Here is an 18,273-nt window from a genome sequence, read left to right on the forward strand (position 1 = left end):
GTTCTTTGGATATGAAGCAATAGTGATCATCCAAAAGACCCAATCTGAGAATTCAAGTTTGAACTTCAACAGTATCTAAGTTGTTTTAGAGTTTGTAAATTGGCCATGGCATCAAGAAGGGATATTGATCTAGGGTTAGTATTTTTGTTAAGTGCTTAGAATTTCGTGAGCTGATAAAGAGTAGGAAATATTTTACTGTCCCAAAAGGGAAATAAAAATATACTCAATATATAAGGCATGGGATAGATATTTTATTCTTCCACAAGAGAGGAATATTAATCACAGTACACTTGTAAATGCAATTTTGGAGAAACCTGCAAACCTGCAAACAACAACAATGAAACTTAAAGCAGGGCATGATAACTTAAGTTATAATGTTTGTTGCAAAGTGTTGGAACGGCAATACTTAAACTTCATCAGAACCTAAAATAATTTGCATGTCTGAAAATTAGACACTTTACTTTTCATTTCAACTCTGCACTGCTCAAACAACTTTCATTACATCTTTAGTAATAAAATGGCCAGATTTTGGTCAATCTCTCTTGGTCTTTCAAATGAAGAATCTTTCCTTACCACTTCCACAATGGAGCATTCCTCTCATTGGAGCCAAGAACTCCAGATTTCTGGGACTGACAGTTTTGCCTTTAAGTTTGAAAACTTCCACCTTGAAAATTGATTTCATCTATCTAGTCAGGAAAGGAAACACAAAATGGAAAAGAACAGTCATTCTTTTCCTACTCTTGCTTAGCGTAGTTAAAGCACAATACTTGCCATATACAAGATAAAATAAAGAGACAAAACTTGAAATTCATTCTTTTCGGGTATATACTGCCCTTCCCTCCTCCTGCTATTACAATGTGAAGTGAGAGATACTCAGGGTTTAGCAGAAAGTACAATGTTTGATCACCATAAGGAGAGAAGTAGGTTAGCAAATGTGATCACATGATCACTCAGAACCAATGAATGGTGACTACTCCCTGGGGAGTAGGTGAGAGTAGATCAGGGGTAACCTTTACTATATCTAGAGTCCATTTCATCTTCAAATACTATGATCAAAGAGGTAGCATTAAAGAACATATAAGCACTAAATATCTGACTGTGAACCATGTCTCCATCACTTACTAGTTGTTGCTTAGTCATTTTCAGTCATGGTTGACCCTTTGTGTTTCCTCTTGTTTGTCTTCTCTCTCTCTTTCACCCTTTCTCTCCTTGATGATGTCTTGCCTTCCCCAATCTGCCCTATCTTCTGTCTAGTGTCAATGACCATTCTTCCCACCCTGCCACTTTTTACTTAATCTCCTCCTATTGTATTTTCCTGATGAGTAAGATAGATTTCTATGTTCAATTGATTGTGTATGTTATTTCCCCTTTAAACCAATATGGAAGAGAGTAAAGTTCAAGCGATACCCATTGTCCACCTTCCTATCATTCCCTCCACTGTAATGTGCTTTTCATGGCTTTTCATATTAATTAATTTGTTCCATTCTACCTATCTTTTCCTTTTGCACTCAATGTACTCTTTCTCATGCCTTAATTATTTTTATGTGACTCTCTCTGTGCATATTCCTTCTAACTGTATTATTAGTGGTATGATTTAAAAATTACAAGTATCATCTTCCCATGTAGGAATGTAAACAATTTGGCTCCACTGAATTCCTTATGTTTTCTTTTCTTCCCATCCCCCCTTTTTAGCTTTCTTTTAGTTCTTGATATTGGAGATCATTTTTTGTTTGTTTGTTTAATTCTGGTATCCTTATGAAAGCTTAAAATCCTTCTATTTCATCAAATGACCATTTTTCTGCCTGAGGTATTATGCTTAGTTTTGCTGAGTAGGTGATTCTTACTTGTAGTCCTAGCTTCTATGCCTTCTGGAATATGATAATATTCCACAACTTCTAATCCTTCGATGTTGTAGCTGCTAAGTCCTGTGTAATTCTGAATTATGGCTGCCCAACATTTGAATTGTTTCTTTCTGGATGCTTACATTTATTTTTTTTACCTGATAGCTCTGAAACTTGGGAATAATGTTTCTTGGGGTTTTTATTTTGGGATCTTTTTCCTGAGGTGATCAGTGGATTTTTTCAATGCCTATTTTCCCCTCTGGGTCCAGAACATCAGAACACTTTTCCTTGATGATTTCTTGAAAGATGCTGTCCAGGTCCTCCTTTCGTTTATGGCTTTCCATAGTAGTCCAATGATTTTCACATTGTCTCTCTTGGATACATTTTTTAAGCCAGTTGTTTTTCCCATGAAGTATTTCCCATTTTCTTCTATTGTTTTATCTTGTGAATTTATTTAATTGATTCTTGATATAGGATACAGCCATTAGTTTCCACTTGTTCAATTCTAACTTTTAAGGAATTGTTTTCCTTAGATAATTTTTGTATTTTCTTTTCTATTTGGCCAATTGTACTTTTTGGGGAGTTGTTTTCTTCAGTGGATTTTTGTATCTAGTTTTCCATTTGTCAAATCTGATCTAAAAAAGTTTTCAAGCTTCACTTCCAAGGGGAACTCTCTCAGGTTTCTTGTGTCACTTCCTGGCTATTTACCTAGTGCTGTAATGATATTGCCCAGAGGCCCATGGGAGCCTTCTTGATGGTACTGTACTTTGGGGTTTGGTGTGATTGGCTGGCACTGCTGGAGGTCATTGGGACCTGGTACCTTACCTGATGCTGAACCAGGGCCCTAGTGCTGACGTCTGTCTGGTATTTGCTGAATCAGTTGTGCTTGTGAAATCCAGTGAAACTGCATTTCCCTGGGACTACCCTGAGCAAAGTGGCAACTTGGCTACAAGAAACCCTGTTTGCCTGGGTCTGTATTGAAGCTCATGGCAGGGCTGGTGCTGGGACCAGCAGTTTCCAATTTGCTTAGGCAGCCATACGTATGGCATTTGCCTTTTTGCCCAGGGCAATGCTGAAGCATGTGGCAGTTCTCAGAGCTGGACTCTACCCACTCCCCTAACTATGTGCTGGGGGTGGGGGTGGGGATGGAGGTCCTGGTGTTGGTCTTTGCCTAATCCTCCATGTTGGGACTCAGGATGTCTCACTGGTTTGCTGTTACTGAGCTTGTTACTGACTTGTCTGAATGCTTTCTTTCTTGCACTGTGCTCTCCTTTTACCCAAGTGAGGAAGATCTTTCTTCCCAACATTCTAAGTTTCTTGGAGGAAAAGACTGTTTCTTCCCATTTTTTGCTGGTTCAGTTGTTCCAGTATTTCTTTTGGGATGGCATTTTATGGTTGTTTGGAGACAAATATGGGAGATTTATGGCAATTTACTGCTTATTTCTCCTTCTTGGTTCCTGGAATCCACTCATGGTACATTTTATTTTCATTTTCTGTTTTTCCCTCTGCTTTTGGATTTTAGGGTATTTTTCCTCCATAATTTATTAAAATATGATATCCAGGTCATTCTCCCTCTGCCCCACTCTCCTTTATCATGTCTTTCTACTAGTCCAGTAATCCTTAAATTGTATCTCCTAGATCTGTTTTCCAGGTCAGTTTTTCCAATTACATATTTCACATTTTCTTCTATTATTCAGTTCTCTTGCTTGCTTGATTCTTTAAATCTCATGCAGTAATTAGGTTCCATTTGCTCAGTTATAATTCATAAGGAATTATTATCTTCAGTTAATAATTTTACTTCCTTTCCATTTGGAAAGGAGTTTTCTTCAATGAGTTTTTGTGTATCTTTTCCCATATTTTTGTGCTTCCCTTATCACACTTTTGATTCTGTTGAATAATTTTCGTTTCTTTACTCATTTTTTACCTCTTTTATTTAATTTTTAAAATTCTTTTGGAGCTTTTATTGTAATTCTTTTTTGGTCTGAGAGTAATTCACATATTTCTTTCAGGCTATTTATGAAATGGTCTTAACATTTTTGGATTCTTCAGAGTTTGTCTTTTTCTCTTTCTTGTTATCATAATAAGTTTTTATTTTCAGATATTTTTTCCTAATTTTTTCTAGCATATTTCATTACTTTTAAAATTGACTTTGTTCCTGGGGTGGAAGGCACCGTCTGAAGCTTCTGATGCTGGGTTGTATTTTGTCTGCTTATCTAATGCTGTGTGGGTGCCAAGTGGTCCCTATTTACTGTGCAGGAATTGTGAAGGTCTAGTCACACAGATAGTACTGTGTTGGGGCCTGGTGCTGCCCCTTAGTAGTGGAAGGTCTAGCCACTTCACTAGTGGTGTATCAGTGCCAGTGGCAACCTAATTGCTTATCCAGTGTTGCAATAACTATTTAAAAGAATTTCCCTATTCCCTTAAAAAACCCACCTTTTAACACAAATGATTTTAAATGTCTATTTATTATGCAAAATCACAAATTCTGAAAAATCAAAATGATATATTGTTATCACCAGAGTGTCTGAATGAATCTTTGAATATAGTTTGGCTTGAATAACCTTGGATCCTTTCTAATTAGAGTGAGAATTAATGGAAGAGAATTTATTTTTGTCATCACTACCATTTGATATAGTGCTAGAATGGTACTGGTATTGATAAACAGAAGAAATTTAAAAAATTGAACTTAAGTAAAGGAGAAAAGAAAACAAAATCTTTATAGATGATATAATGATTTATTGGAGAACTCACCATTTAATTTAATCGAAATTAAAGTACAAGTACAGCTTAGAGAGAAATGGAATTTTTGGTTCAGTAAGTAGGCAAATGAAATTCAGTTTTGGCATGAAGACAATTTATGTGCCATAGACCTATGGTGTATCTCAACTATTCAGCACAGATGTATCCATATTGATTACCAATACGAACAGAGTCCCAGAGAGACATTCTGAACACATCTGTAATGTTCTCAACAGACCATCATCAACCAGTACTCAAGCTATTGGTATACTTCAGGTTGAATTCAATCCCTCTCTAGCCAAATTGTCAACTGAAGAGGAGTCTTTAAATGTCATTAGGCTTTTCTTGTGTGGCAAAGTCCCTGCTGCTGATTCTGTTCCAGCTGTGATTTACAACAGGTTCAGTGTTCATACAAAAGCTTATTGAAATCTTTTGAGTTATGAGGCAAGTGGAGGTCTGTAATGGCAATTTAAATGGGCAGATCTATATCACTCATTAATAGGCCCATATGATCTGCTTAAGTCACATGGAAGCCTGAGTCGCATGGAATCTGTGGTGGGAGGAATTTGCTGAACAGGAAGAACAGGAAGGGTGGAATAGGAAGAGGCAGAGCTACAGCAGAGCTGAGAGGAAAATTTGGTCAGAGTCCAGTCAGAGATAAGAAGGATGTAGGCAAGTAGGCAGCTGGCTAGCACGAATGAAAGAACAAGTTTGTGAGGGCCTGCTTATGATTGGTTTGTGGGAAGCCTAGCAGGGTATGGCTTGAAGTTGGTGTTGTTCTCTGCATTGTCATTGTATATAGATTTTTATTACTATGATGGACTTGAATTTCTGGTGTCTGAATAAATGTTTTGCTTCTGTCTTCCATGTGGAGAATCTGTTGTATTTCACAATTCAGAATTGCTCTGTGATATTCATGGCTGCTGTAGGTACAGTGAATATTGCATTGGTGTGTCAAAGTCATCCCCTGGGGAGTTCAAGGATTACTTGACTGTCCATCACTAAAAAGGAGAAGGAAAAGGTTGTCCTATAGCAATCATGGAGCAGGAGCAGGGGTTTTCTATTTTACTACTGGCAAGATTCCTGCTAGAGTCTTTCTTAATATGGTGATTCTTCACTTGGAAAATGGTAACCTACCTGAGAGCCACTGTGGCTTCAGAAAGGTTTGAGGAATGGTTGATTTGTTGTTAGCTGACCAACATCTACAGGAGACATATCATGAGCAGAACAGAGGTCTGTACTCTATGCTTGTCATAGATCTAACCAAGGCCTTTGATACTTTCAGTTATGAGGGTTGGTGGAAGAGTATGGCGAAATTTGGTAGTCTGGAGAAGTCCATCAGTTTTGTATGTTCCATGATTGCATATTTTTACAGGTCTCAATAATGGACAATGCTCTTGAGTTTTCCCAATCATGAATGGAGTGTTACAGGGCTATATGCTTACTCCCATGCTTTGTAGGATGAAAATGGCATCAAAATCACCACACTGATGAAAAGTTATATAATTCTTCCATGGTAAAGGAACTGCTGTTACTGAATTTGCTAATTAGCAAGATCATACATGGGGTGGGGGGTGGGGGCAGCATGACCTCACAGTCTTCCAAATTAGTCATTACAAGTCTTGCAATAAAACCTCAATAATCTTGCTAATTATAACAGGTTACTTTAGGGTAAAATGTCCTTAGTTAGATGTAGGGAGGTTTATGCCCTCCACTGAAATTTGGAGTAAATTTTTAGAAACAATTCAGAGAGAAAATGAAGAAAAGAAAGAAAGCCCCCTAAACATTTTTATGATAGATTATGTAAAAGTGTTTAGTGGTATGTGGGCCTAGATTCACTCAACTTATGTCATGCAAAAACTATAAATTCAGCCTTTATCAATCAATCTCAAATGGAAATATAAAAGTACTTTCAGAAAAATTGTCCTGGATAGCATGAAAAGCACATAGGTGAAATTAAGATCATTGTCCGATATATTTATAAGGAAAAGAAAAGGAAAAAGAAAGAAATCTGAGTCAGAGGGTCAAAGTGCTATCTTTGTCCATGTACAGGTCATATCAGGAACTCACAAGTCAGTGAATACTTTTACTCCCACAAGAAGTGGCATGTTGCCCAAGAATGTCAAAAGAAAAGAAAAGGATCTTAGGAGTAAAAATAATAGTGGGGCTGAGGGAATTTTGATGCATGAAGGTTTTGGGAAGGAGGAGATGCTGTGGATTTTGGAGAGGACTCTTTCCCCCCAATCCTTCCCTCAGACATCCCAGTGCATGTTTCTCTCTATACTTGTGAACCCCATTTCACCTTTCACTAGAAAGAGATGTGATCTATGATTGCTTACTATACACTGGAGTTCCTGATTTAGTTTTAATGATTATCCAGATTTTACCTGTACTTCTGTTGGATATCTGAATGTTATAGTGGTCTCAGGAAGACCTCAGAGCTTTAATAAATTGTCTCATTCCATAGTATCCATTGGTATCCTTTCTGTTGAACGCTTCTCCTTCCCATGTCCAAATCCCTGGCAAATCTATTGGGAGTGAGATCTCTTCTGTAAATTTAGGTCTATCATTTCCTCTTCTCCCTATGAACTTCTGTCCTTACAACTCCCTGAGAACTCTCTCTCTTTTTCTCCATATTCGTTCAAATGTCCAAGATACCCCAGAGGACAATGTAGGGCTTTCATTTCATATCCTTTATGGGAAACTTCATCCTCAGATATAGGATTATTAAAAAATATGCTGTTCTCATCATCTGATGATGAGGAATGAGTTGGGATTATGAGACTAAGAGAGACTCCCTTTCATTCAGGTCTCGATATCATTTATGCAGTGAGGTCAACAAAGATATTATGCCCATTGCTGAACTCTTAGGAATCAAGGTACTTTTGTTACATGCAAATCTCCTTGTAAGAATCCTCTCTCTCCTTGTTAGGAAGCCCAAGTCAGACTCTGATAACAAAATTGTTTATTGCTTTGTGCAAGATTTGTATGTTGTTAATGTTTATGTTATACTGAGGCACTAAGTGGTGCCTAGCACTGCTACCATAATTTCCTCCATTTCCTTCAAGAATATCCATATTATTATGATAGATCTTTACTCTGCTTTTATTAGCATTTTCTTTCACCCAGATGCCCAATACCTATTTGACTTTGTGTGGAAGAACACAAGGTACATATCAATTCTTTTTCCTTGAGAGTTTATAGAAACTTCTATCTTGTTTTCTCAAATCTTACAGCAAGGTCATCACTTTCCATCACTTTCAAGGGCTGATGTTTAATCCAATATGTTGATGATCTATTGGCAGCTCACAGACTTTAGGTTTCTCAAGATGATAGCTATTGCATTCTTCTTCAACTCCATCAAAGTGGCTGAAAAGTCTTAAAGCCAAAAATTTAGTGGTGCCTCTCACGATTAGAGTATCTTGGTTTCATGGTAGCTACTGATACCTGCTCTATTTCCCTTAAATGTGTGTAGGCCTTGAAGAAGCTATGTGCTCCCACAAACAAAATACTACTATGTGCTATCCATGGAGCAGCTGGATATTGTCAACAGAGGATCAGATTCTTTAGTGACATCCCTAAACCCTTTATTTATCTGACTATTCCAGAACCAGGTTTGTAATCTGGTCCTGTTAGCCTCCTTGACAATGCAAGGTGCCCAACAGGTTGAGTTGCTCTCACTTCACCAAAAAAATCAGGACTTTTCTGACCAGAGACTTGCCAAATATGAAGTAACCTTGATGGGAAAAAAAGAATGTCACTCTCAAGCTATGTATCATCTTCAGTCCTCACACATTACTCCCTGATATGTCAGTCTCAGGGGAGCCACTGTATGTTTTTGCCTCTGTAGTTGACATGGTTGAAAGACTGTCTCTCCAATACTGCTTTTGAAAATTCTAATTATATTTTGTATACTGATAGGTCTTCTTTTATGGGAGATGGTCTTTGTTACACTGGTGTTGCAGTGGCCTCTGAACACTGGTTTGGGTGGTCTCCCTGCCCTCTAACCTCAATCACAAAGTTTCTTAGTTTGTGACTTTTATGTAGATATGTTACCTTGTCTACAGAAAAAACATTACAATTTATGCTGACTCACAGTATGCCTTTGCTGTTTGTCAGGCAGTTGGGATGTTTTGACTGCACAGGAGTTTTTTGACCTTTCCTGGTACAGTCATTGCAAATGTGGAAACTCTTATCTGCTTTGAAGCTTCCTGATGCCCTAGTTATAATTTGTTTTCCTGCCTACACCAGCAGAACTGATTATATTGCAGGAGGGAATAGCCTTCATGAGGTAGCCATGAAACTAGCTGTCCTAGAGGGACCTGAATATTTTTCTCCCCCCTCTCCCCTTCTGCTGAAGGTTACCTCTTTCTTGCCCACAATGGATCTGAAATCACAAAATGGAACAAACATTTTCAGACTAAACAAGTTGCTTGGGCCTGGCGAATTTAGAAGGCAAATCACTTCTCTCTCAGTGATTCTATCACTGTTCATTATGGGGATCATTTTGGTATATAAAGGATTGTGGACTTGGTTAGGAGGGTTTAGGTTGTCCCAGGCATCACACCTGTAGGTAGCCAAGTGTGTGCCTCCTGCTTCACTTGTTGAATATTTAAACAGCATGCCTTCTGTGCTGTTGTCTCCAATGCCCTAGCCCTCTTAGCTTAAACACCTTTTGAGCATTTGCAGATTGATTTCATTTGTATGCCCAAGTCCAGCCCCTTTAAAATATTCCCAGTTATTGAGTGTGTGTTTGCAAAAGTTCTCTTGGAAGAGATCATTCCCTACTTTGACTGTCCAGCCTATATTGATTCTGAGAGAGGCACTGATTCCATCAATTCTATTTTATCCCAGATTTACTGTTGCCTAAGGGTAGTCCTGAAATTGCATTCACCTTACTACCCCAAAAGCTCAGGTCAGACAGAATGTATTAACAAAGTGTTTAAAACCATGTTTGATGAGTTGTGTGCTAAAATCCATCTAAAGCGGCCTGTTTTATTTCTTCTGACTTTGTTGTATCTGAACAGCAGACCAAAAGGTAAATTACAAAATATCTACTTGAGGTAGCACACTCCTCCACATTTAAGCAAGATTCTGCCCCCTCCCTCAGTAAAAATGTATCTATTAGGAGGAGATATCCTTTTTCCTTATTAAGTACAGAAAGTATAAACCAGGCTACAAGAACTCCACAACAGGGGAGTAGTAGTATAGATAAGACCTTTGGATTTTTCATTCCATGATTTTTATCCTAGAGATAAGGGCTGCATCAAGAATTTCAAAATCAACAGATACTTTCTTCCATATTCTTCCAATTTATTTATGTCACCTTTTTTCCTAAGTCATGTACCCACTAGAGCTTGTATTGGTATATAATATAAAATGTTTGGCTTTTGCCTAGTTTGTACTTGCTTTCCAGTTTTCCTAAAAGTTTAATTCCACAGTGAAGTGTTGTATCAACAGATGGGATCTGAGTTTATAAAAAAATGAGCTACTCTGCTTGTTTCCATCTGCATATTGTATACCTAATCTGTTCCACTCATAAGTGAACTATTTTGATGATTACAACTTTATAGTATCATTTGAGACCTGATACTTTCTCTAGCATTTAGATCTGTCTTTATCCGTATGGAGCATTTTGTAATTCTGTTCAAATTATTACTGTGTGTCACGTAGAATATCAAGTATTTTATACTATTTGTAGGTACTTTAAATGGAAACTGTCTTTCTATATCTTCCTGCTGGACTCTGTTGTTGATATACCAAAATATTGATCACTTGTGTGGATTTATTTACTATCCTGCAACTTTGTGGAAGTTCTTGATTGATTCAATTAAGGTTTTAGTTAATTTTCTGAGTCTTTTAGTAAACTATCATCTGCAAAAAGAGACAAGGAATGACAATGATGTGACAAAACATCTAAATTTATGGGATGCAGTCAAGGCTCTGCTTAGAGAAAATTCTTAATTCAACACACTTGTCAGTATACGTGTGAGAGAACAAATCAACAAAGAGACCATGGAATTAAAAAAAAAAACGCCTAGAAAACAGAAAATTAAAAATAATAATAATGTGTTGTTGAAACACAAAAATAGAAATAGGAAAAATCAAAGATTAAAAAAATTGAAAAAAAAAACTTAATTAAATTAATAAATAAAACTAGGAATTGATTACATAAGAAATAGTTCGCCCTACCCCCATTCATCCTCTTCCAAACGATCAAATTAAAAACTTATGAGATTCTAAATATTTATATTATGTCACTGAATTTTTATAAAGTCATATTAGTGGCAAAATGAGATAAGGCCTGACATTTACTTGTTTTTCAGTTTGAGCAATTTTATTTAGCATTTCAAATTGGAAAAAGTTACTTTATGAACATATGTATGATCTGAGTAGTGAAGAAAGGGAGAAATGATGTAATAATCTGTTGACAATATGAAAAAGCACAATTAATTAAGATTTCACAATATATTTAACATATGTATGCATATATGCATACACGTGTGTATATACACATATACATGTATATACACACATATGCATGTATATACACATATACAGACACAACCACTATGTATAATTATACAAACATACACACACACACACACACTTTATTGCTACCTCTGTCTCTATCTCTATGTGTCTATGTATCTATCTATGTATCTATCTATCTATGCAGCTAGATGGCTCAGTGGATAGAAAACGGTAGCACCAATATGATATTCATAGCGCCCAAGGCAGCCATGAATATCATGGCACAATTCAGAATTGCAAAATACCACAGACTCTCCACATGGAAGGCAGAATCAAAACATTTAGCCAGACAGCAACAAAAAACATCTATACATAATAACAATACAGAGAACAAAACCATCGGCAAGCCTTCCCCCTGCTAGGTTTCCCATAAACCAGCTCCACTAAACAAATCACAAGCAGTCTTTCTTAAAGAAAATCACGAACAAGCTCTTTCACTCATTGTCAGCCAGCAGTCTATTTATCTTCATCCTTCCTAGCTCTGAAGGCTCTCATGATTAGCTTCCTCTCAGCTCTGTTCTAGCTCTGCCTCTTCCTTTTCCACCCATTCAGCAAACTGTGACTTAGACTCCTTGTGACTCAGACTCATGTAACTCAGGTTTCCGTGTGACCTAGGCATGTAACATAGACCTCTCAATGAATATGAAAGATTTTTCCATTTAAGTTACTATTACATGCAGCCCCAAGATCTTTCACATTCATTGCATAGGTCAGGCTTGGTGGGGTAACTGGTATTAACAGAACTTTGCAACAATATAACGGGGATCACACAAAATAAGCATATAAAACAATATCTTAGGGTAGGTTTTGAGCACAAGCACCTCATCATTCCCCTCTCAAATGAATGGGGCCCAAAATCTTGGGGTAAGGGGCAAAGGTCTCTTCTTCAGTGACTACTTCCTGCTGAGACAGGATGGAGAGCTGTCTCTGCCCCAAGAGGTCCTATTACAGGGGTGAGTTCCTCAGCTGGCATGAAGAGTTGGTGGAGGTCAGGTCCAGGGCTGACACAGCACAGTGGACAGGGGGTGACATCCAGTTTAGGTAATCAGGCATATATAGGAGGAGGGTACCAGGGCTGCAGAAAACAAATTTGACAAACAAGGTGAACAGACAAAAATCCAAAAAGAGACAAGGAGACAATCACCAGAAGCAGAATACATGTAGGGTCAGCGGTGCTTCTGGAGTCCATAAACCCATTATCATAGCCTCATTCACTATTGTTTACTGTTTTCCAATTTGCAGACCTGGGGTCATCATTCTGGTTAGAGGTACATCCTCTTTAGTCTGAGCTGTGGTCTTGCCAACCCCCCATTCTCCCTGTAGGTGTAATGAATCTGGATACAATATTTCAGAATTATCTGCAGGGGAAGCTCCTACCTCCCTGCTCAGTCTAAAATCAAGTCTCTTTCCTCGATACATTTTATACATTTCATTAGTTAGAATGGCATTTATTCTTCCAAATTCTTCCCCTGCTCTCCTGAGATGATCTTGACCCTCCTCTCACCAAGGCTATCTCCAGTCATCTTGGTAAATATCTGGTCACGGGATCCAGATGACTCAGGAGGAGAAAGTGAGGCTGGTGACCTTGCACAGCCCTCCCCCACTCAAAACAAAGTCAAATGCCAGTCATCATTTCTCTGATGGCATGGTCTTCTTCAAAAATAAAGGAAAAACACAACCTATGAGTCAACTGAGTTACATAAGTGGGGATTCAACTAGCTGGGTAACCCAGTTCATCCTCTCCCTTCTGCCTCCCTCTCCCCTTCTTTTGGGGTTTACTGGCTAGATGTCTTTCTTTCCTTCCTTCCTTCCTTCTCATTCCCAAAACCTTAAACCCAGTGCACTCTGAAGTCCATAGGTTGGACAACAATAGGTCCTTGAACAAGCTCTACTTAATGGCTGGCTTAGAGTGATTATGAATAGTAACAATTTCTCTTTCTCTCCTAGTTTGATTTAGTTATTTTTTTTCTTTTGCTCATTAAAAGGGCCATTCCCTGACTACTTCTTAAATAGGCCTACTCACTCAATGGGCATTACATCTCTCTAAATGAGTACCTCAAAAGGCCTAGACTAAAAAGGCCAAGGTCTCCCATTGTGTCCTGGGCCATCTCCATTCATCCTAATGAATATCTGGTCATTGGATTCAGAGGGCTCAGGAGGAGAAAGTGAGGCTGGTGACCGTGCACAGCCCTCCTTCACTGAAAACAAAGTTAAGTATGAGTCATGTCATCATTTCTTTGATGGCATGGCCTTCTTTGAAAACAGACAAACACAACAACAGCAATCCTTGCTCTCAATAGAGCTGTAAACAATTCTTTTCTTGTCAGTCTATCCTGACTTTGCATCCAATGGCTATTTATTCTTCTCTTTCAAGGAAATATATCTTTTTCACTGATTCTCAACCTCCGAAGTACCAATGATTCTTCCATCCTTTTGGTAAACTGACTCAAAATATCTGTGACCTTCTGCTCAGTAAAATCCTCAATTATCTCCCCAAACACTGTAGGGGCCCCCTTATTCTCCTGCTTCCTTCTTAGTACTGGTCAAACTTTAATCTCCTCATTTGTTTCGTTCTCCTCCCACACATCCTCCTGGCCTGTGTACAGGCCTGAATCAAGTCCAGTCTGTGCAAGAGCTGCATTCACTTTCCTATTGTTAACTTTTCACCTCCTATGAGCGAAATCAACAATATGCTTTTCTTCCACCACCTGACACTCTCTAGCTTCCTATGCTAAAGGACAATTTGAACACTGTAGGATAAAAACTTCTCCTGCAAACAAGCCAACTCCCTCTCCATTTGAGCCTTCACCTCTAGCAGCTTGTCTCTGCTTTTATATACAATTCAATAGCTTGTTGGCAAGGCCCAGCTTCTCCTACACACCCCAGCCATTTCTTTACCTGATTCCATTATTATTCACTGCAAACATCTTTCTAAGTCTCTGGATTCTCCCCTCTGTAGCCTGGCTTCCCAGTTTTCACAAAGCCCTGTACCTTTAGCCCATTCTCTTGCCAGGGAGGAATAAAGCAAGTCATCCCACCCTGGGAAGTCCATTTTTTCTTCTGTTTCCTCTGCCTTTCTGTCTCCAAATAGAGGTCTGATATTTCATGATCCCATTCCCATCACCATTTGTAGCACTAATGCAATATTTACGGTGCCTGCAGCAGTCATGAATATCATGGCACAATTCAGAATCATGAAATACCAGACTCTCCACATGGAAGCCAGAACCAAAATATTTATTCAGGCCAAATTCATCACAGTAACAAAAATCTATACACAATAACAATGCAGAGAACAACATCATCCCCAAGCCTTCCCCCTGCTAGGATTCCCACAAACCAGCTCCATTAAACCAATCACAAGCAGGCTCTCTTAAACAAAATCAGAAACAATCACAAAATCACTCATGTTAGCCTGCTGCCTATTTGCCTGCATCCTTCGTAGTTCTGACTGCTCTCAAGACTAACTTCCTCTCTGTCCTGCTCTAGTTCTGCTACTTTCTGTTCTACCCATTCAGCAAACTCCTCCCACCACAGGCTCCAGGTGACTTAGACTCATTTAACTCAGGCTTCCACATGACCCAGGCAGGTTACATGGACTTATTAATGGTTATGAAAGATTTTCCTTTTAAATTACACCTCAGGTACTTGCTAGCTCTGTAACCTTGGGCGAGTCATTTAATCTCTATCTAGGAGATAGCTAGATGGCTTAATGAATAGAACATTATGCTTTGAGAGTAGAAGACTGGAGTTAAAATCTGGGCTCAGGCATTTGTTAATTGTGTGACCTTGAGCAGATAACTTAAACTCTGTTTACCTTAATTCACTGGAGAAGGAAATGACAAATCATGGACAGTATGGTCCATGGGATCACAAAAATATTTTAATCACAAAATAAAGCACTAACTAAAATTAAAAAAAGTATTATATAAACAATATCCATCCCTTAACATAATTTGAAAATTGTGAGAAAAATCTTATTCTCAAAATGCTAATTCTTAATGTATATGCTAGGTACAAATTGGCCTATATGAATTAAATTAATAAATTCAGAATCATTTTTAGGTTAAGTTCATGAGATGTCAAAACTTTTTTCTATTATTTTAGTTATTTTGTAGTTAAAAAAAGCATTTTATGCCAAAAGATAGATATCTAGAAAATAATAATAAAAGTAAGCTATAAAAAAATAAACTACTGCATTGCATTAGAAGAGCAGAAATTATATAAATTCAAATTGAACTACTTGAGTAAAATTGAAGAAAAGAATTAAAAATACATGTCCTAAGTTCAGAAAGCCTTTGTTTATTATAAAAAGAAAACTTCATAACAGAATAACTATGTTAGGTATTTAACATGTTACTTTTTTTTTCCTTCTTGGGGGACAGCAATGGGACACTGAGTTCATTGTGAACTGTGAATGGTTTGTCATGAACCATGCTTTTCTTTAGAGCAAATGAATAGTAGTTATATCAGACAAACTTTGGCATCCACCATAATAAAAAGAGAAGACCTTAGAATGAAACACTGTAAAAGGCAAAATACAACTGTAAAACCAAGAACAATTTACCTTGATAAACTAGGCATAATCCTATGGGAAAAGAGAGCACTCAGTTAAACAGAAGATTTACAGACATTTCTGGTGAAGTGAAACTCAGAAAAAAATACATTTGACCATTTGGAAGGTACAATACATTGATGAATTTCTTACATTGTGATGTGGGAGAAAAAAAGACAAAGGTCCATTAAGAATGGTATTGTCCTAGAAGGAAACAGAAGATAAGGAAAAAAAAAAAAACTAGACCTTTCTCAATTAATTTATTTAATTTTGGTCTTCAACATTCACTTCCATAAGTTTTTGAGTTTTCAATTTTCTCCCCCTCCTTTCCCTTACTCCTCCCCAAGACAGCATGCAATCTGATATAGATTCTACATCTACATTCATGTTAACCTTATTTTCACATAAATCATGTTGTAAAGAAGTATTAGAACCAACGGGAGGAACCACAAGAAAGAAGAAACAAAACAGTGAAAGGAAAAAAAGACAGCAAATGACATGCTTTGATCTGCATTTGACTTCATAGTTCTTTCTCTAGATGTGGAGAGCATTTTCTGTCATTAGTCTTTTGGAGTTCTTTCATCCTTGCATTTCATTTCTCTAATCAATAGTGATTTAGAGCATTTTTCCATATGACTATAGATAGCTTTATTTCTTCCTCTGAAAACTGCCTGTTCATATCCTTTAACCATTTATCAATTGGGGAATCATTTATATTCTTATAAATTTGATGCATTTCTGTATATATTTGAGAAATGAGTCATTTATCAGAGATACTGGCTGTAAAAAATGTTTCCCAGTTTTCTGCTTCTCTCCTAACCTTGGTTGTCATGTACTGCTGAAGAAACTTTCTATCCTCATTCAATTTTCTTCAGAGGTTTACCATGTCTAACTTTTCTAAGAATTCTGAATTTCTATTCACCTTCTTAACTGCTTTCTTATTTATTTTGTGGTTAAATTTATCTAATTCTGAGAGGGTGAGGTTGAGGTCCCTCACTACTGTAGTTTTGGTATCTTTTCCTGTAACTCCCTTAACTTCTCCTCTAAGAAATTGCATGGTATACCACTTGGCACATATATGTTTAGCTACTAATTCATTGTCTATGATGCCTTTTAGTAGAATATAATTTCCTTCCTAATTTCTTTCAAAATTAGATATATTTTTGCTTTTGCTTTGTCTGAGATCAGATTGCTACCCCTGCTCTTTCTTCTTCAGCTGAAGAATAATATCTCCTACTCCAGCCTTTTACCTTTATTCTGGGTGTATCCCTCAGCTTCAAATAGGCACCTGCCTGGGGTTGCCCTGAAGCATGGGAAGTTCAGGATGCTGGAAGATGCTTGCCCACCTGAAGTTGTACTGAATTCAACACAGTGGGAGGTTTGTCTGTTGGAGGATACCTTCTTGCTGATCGCATGTTGGTGTTCTGCTTTCGACTTCACCAGTTCCCCTGCCTGTGCCAAGGCACAGTTCTGGTGTTGAAGCTTGCCTTCGTCACCATCCTGGGTCTCAGGATCTCCCTCTGGTTTGCTGAATTAGGGTTTGCCACTGGCTTGTTGGGACACCTCCAGTCTTGTATTGCTCCCCTTCCAAAAGATTAAGAGCCACGTTTCCTGTTACTGTCCCAAGCCTCCTAGGTTAAAAACTGTGGCATCCCATCTTTTTGATGGCTCCACTGTTCCAGGATATTTCCTGGGGCAATATTTTCTCCCTTTTTTAAGGGAGAGAGAGAGTGACTTACTGCTTACTCTGCTCTCTTGACTTCGGTTAAGTCCACACCAATTCTATTTTTAAAGAAGTTATTCCCTTCAGTGAAGTTTTGTTCCTTTTTTACTATTTGTTCAACTTAGATCATTAGCTAGTTATTTTCTTCTGTATTTTTGCATCTTTTTAAAACTAAATATTCATTGTCTTTTCATAATTTTCTTGCATAGCTCTCATTTCTTTCCACATTTTCCCTCTATAATTACTATTTAATTTTTAAAATGAGAATTCTTCTCTATTTTTATTCTCTTTAACTCTTCTAGAAATTCTTGCTTTGCTTTTTTTAATTTGAATTTTTCTTCGATGTTTTTCCTGTAGAGATTTTCAAGTAATTGTCTTATTTTATCTGAATTTGTGTCTTGAACTTCCTTGTCACTGTAATAACCCCTTATGATTATGTTCTTTTTTCTTATTTGCTCATTTTTCCAGCCTATTTTTGGAGTTTGGTCTGAAGTTAGAGATTGGTTAGAATTAGGCTCTGTTTACCTTTGGATTTGGTTGGTGATATCTGTCCAGAGGTGTTGTCTTTTACATCCTTCTGTTAATTTCACAGCTTCAGTGCTTCTAAAGTCATAGGATCCAGGGAGAGTCTTGCCCTCCTGATTTTTTCTCTGGTCCTTACCCACATAGGGGCCCTGCTCCTGCATGACTGCAGTGTCTACCCTCTACCCTGGAATTGTGACCTGGAATTAAATCACAGGTAATAAATATCCAAGATGTCAGATTTTTCCACTTCCACTTATTTTGTAGGGTTCCCCCAGGATCTCTTATAATCATATAATTTCCCACCATAGCTTACAGCCAGTGCTTCTTCCCACCATACTATGTTCTCATTCAACCCC

This window comes from Notamacropus eugenii, chromosome 3, assembly GCF_028372415.1.
Source record: "Notamacropus eugenii isolate mMacEug1 chromosome 3, mMacEug1.pri_v2, whole genome shotgun sequence".
NCBI lineage: Eukaryota > Metazoa > Chordata > Mammalia > Diprotodontia > Macropodidae > Notamacropus > Notamacropus eugenii.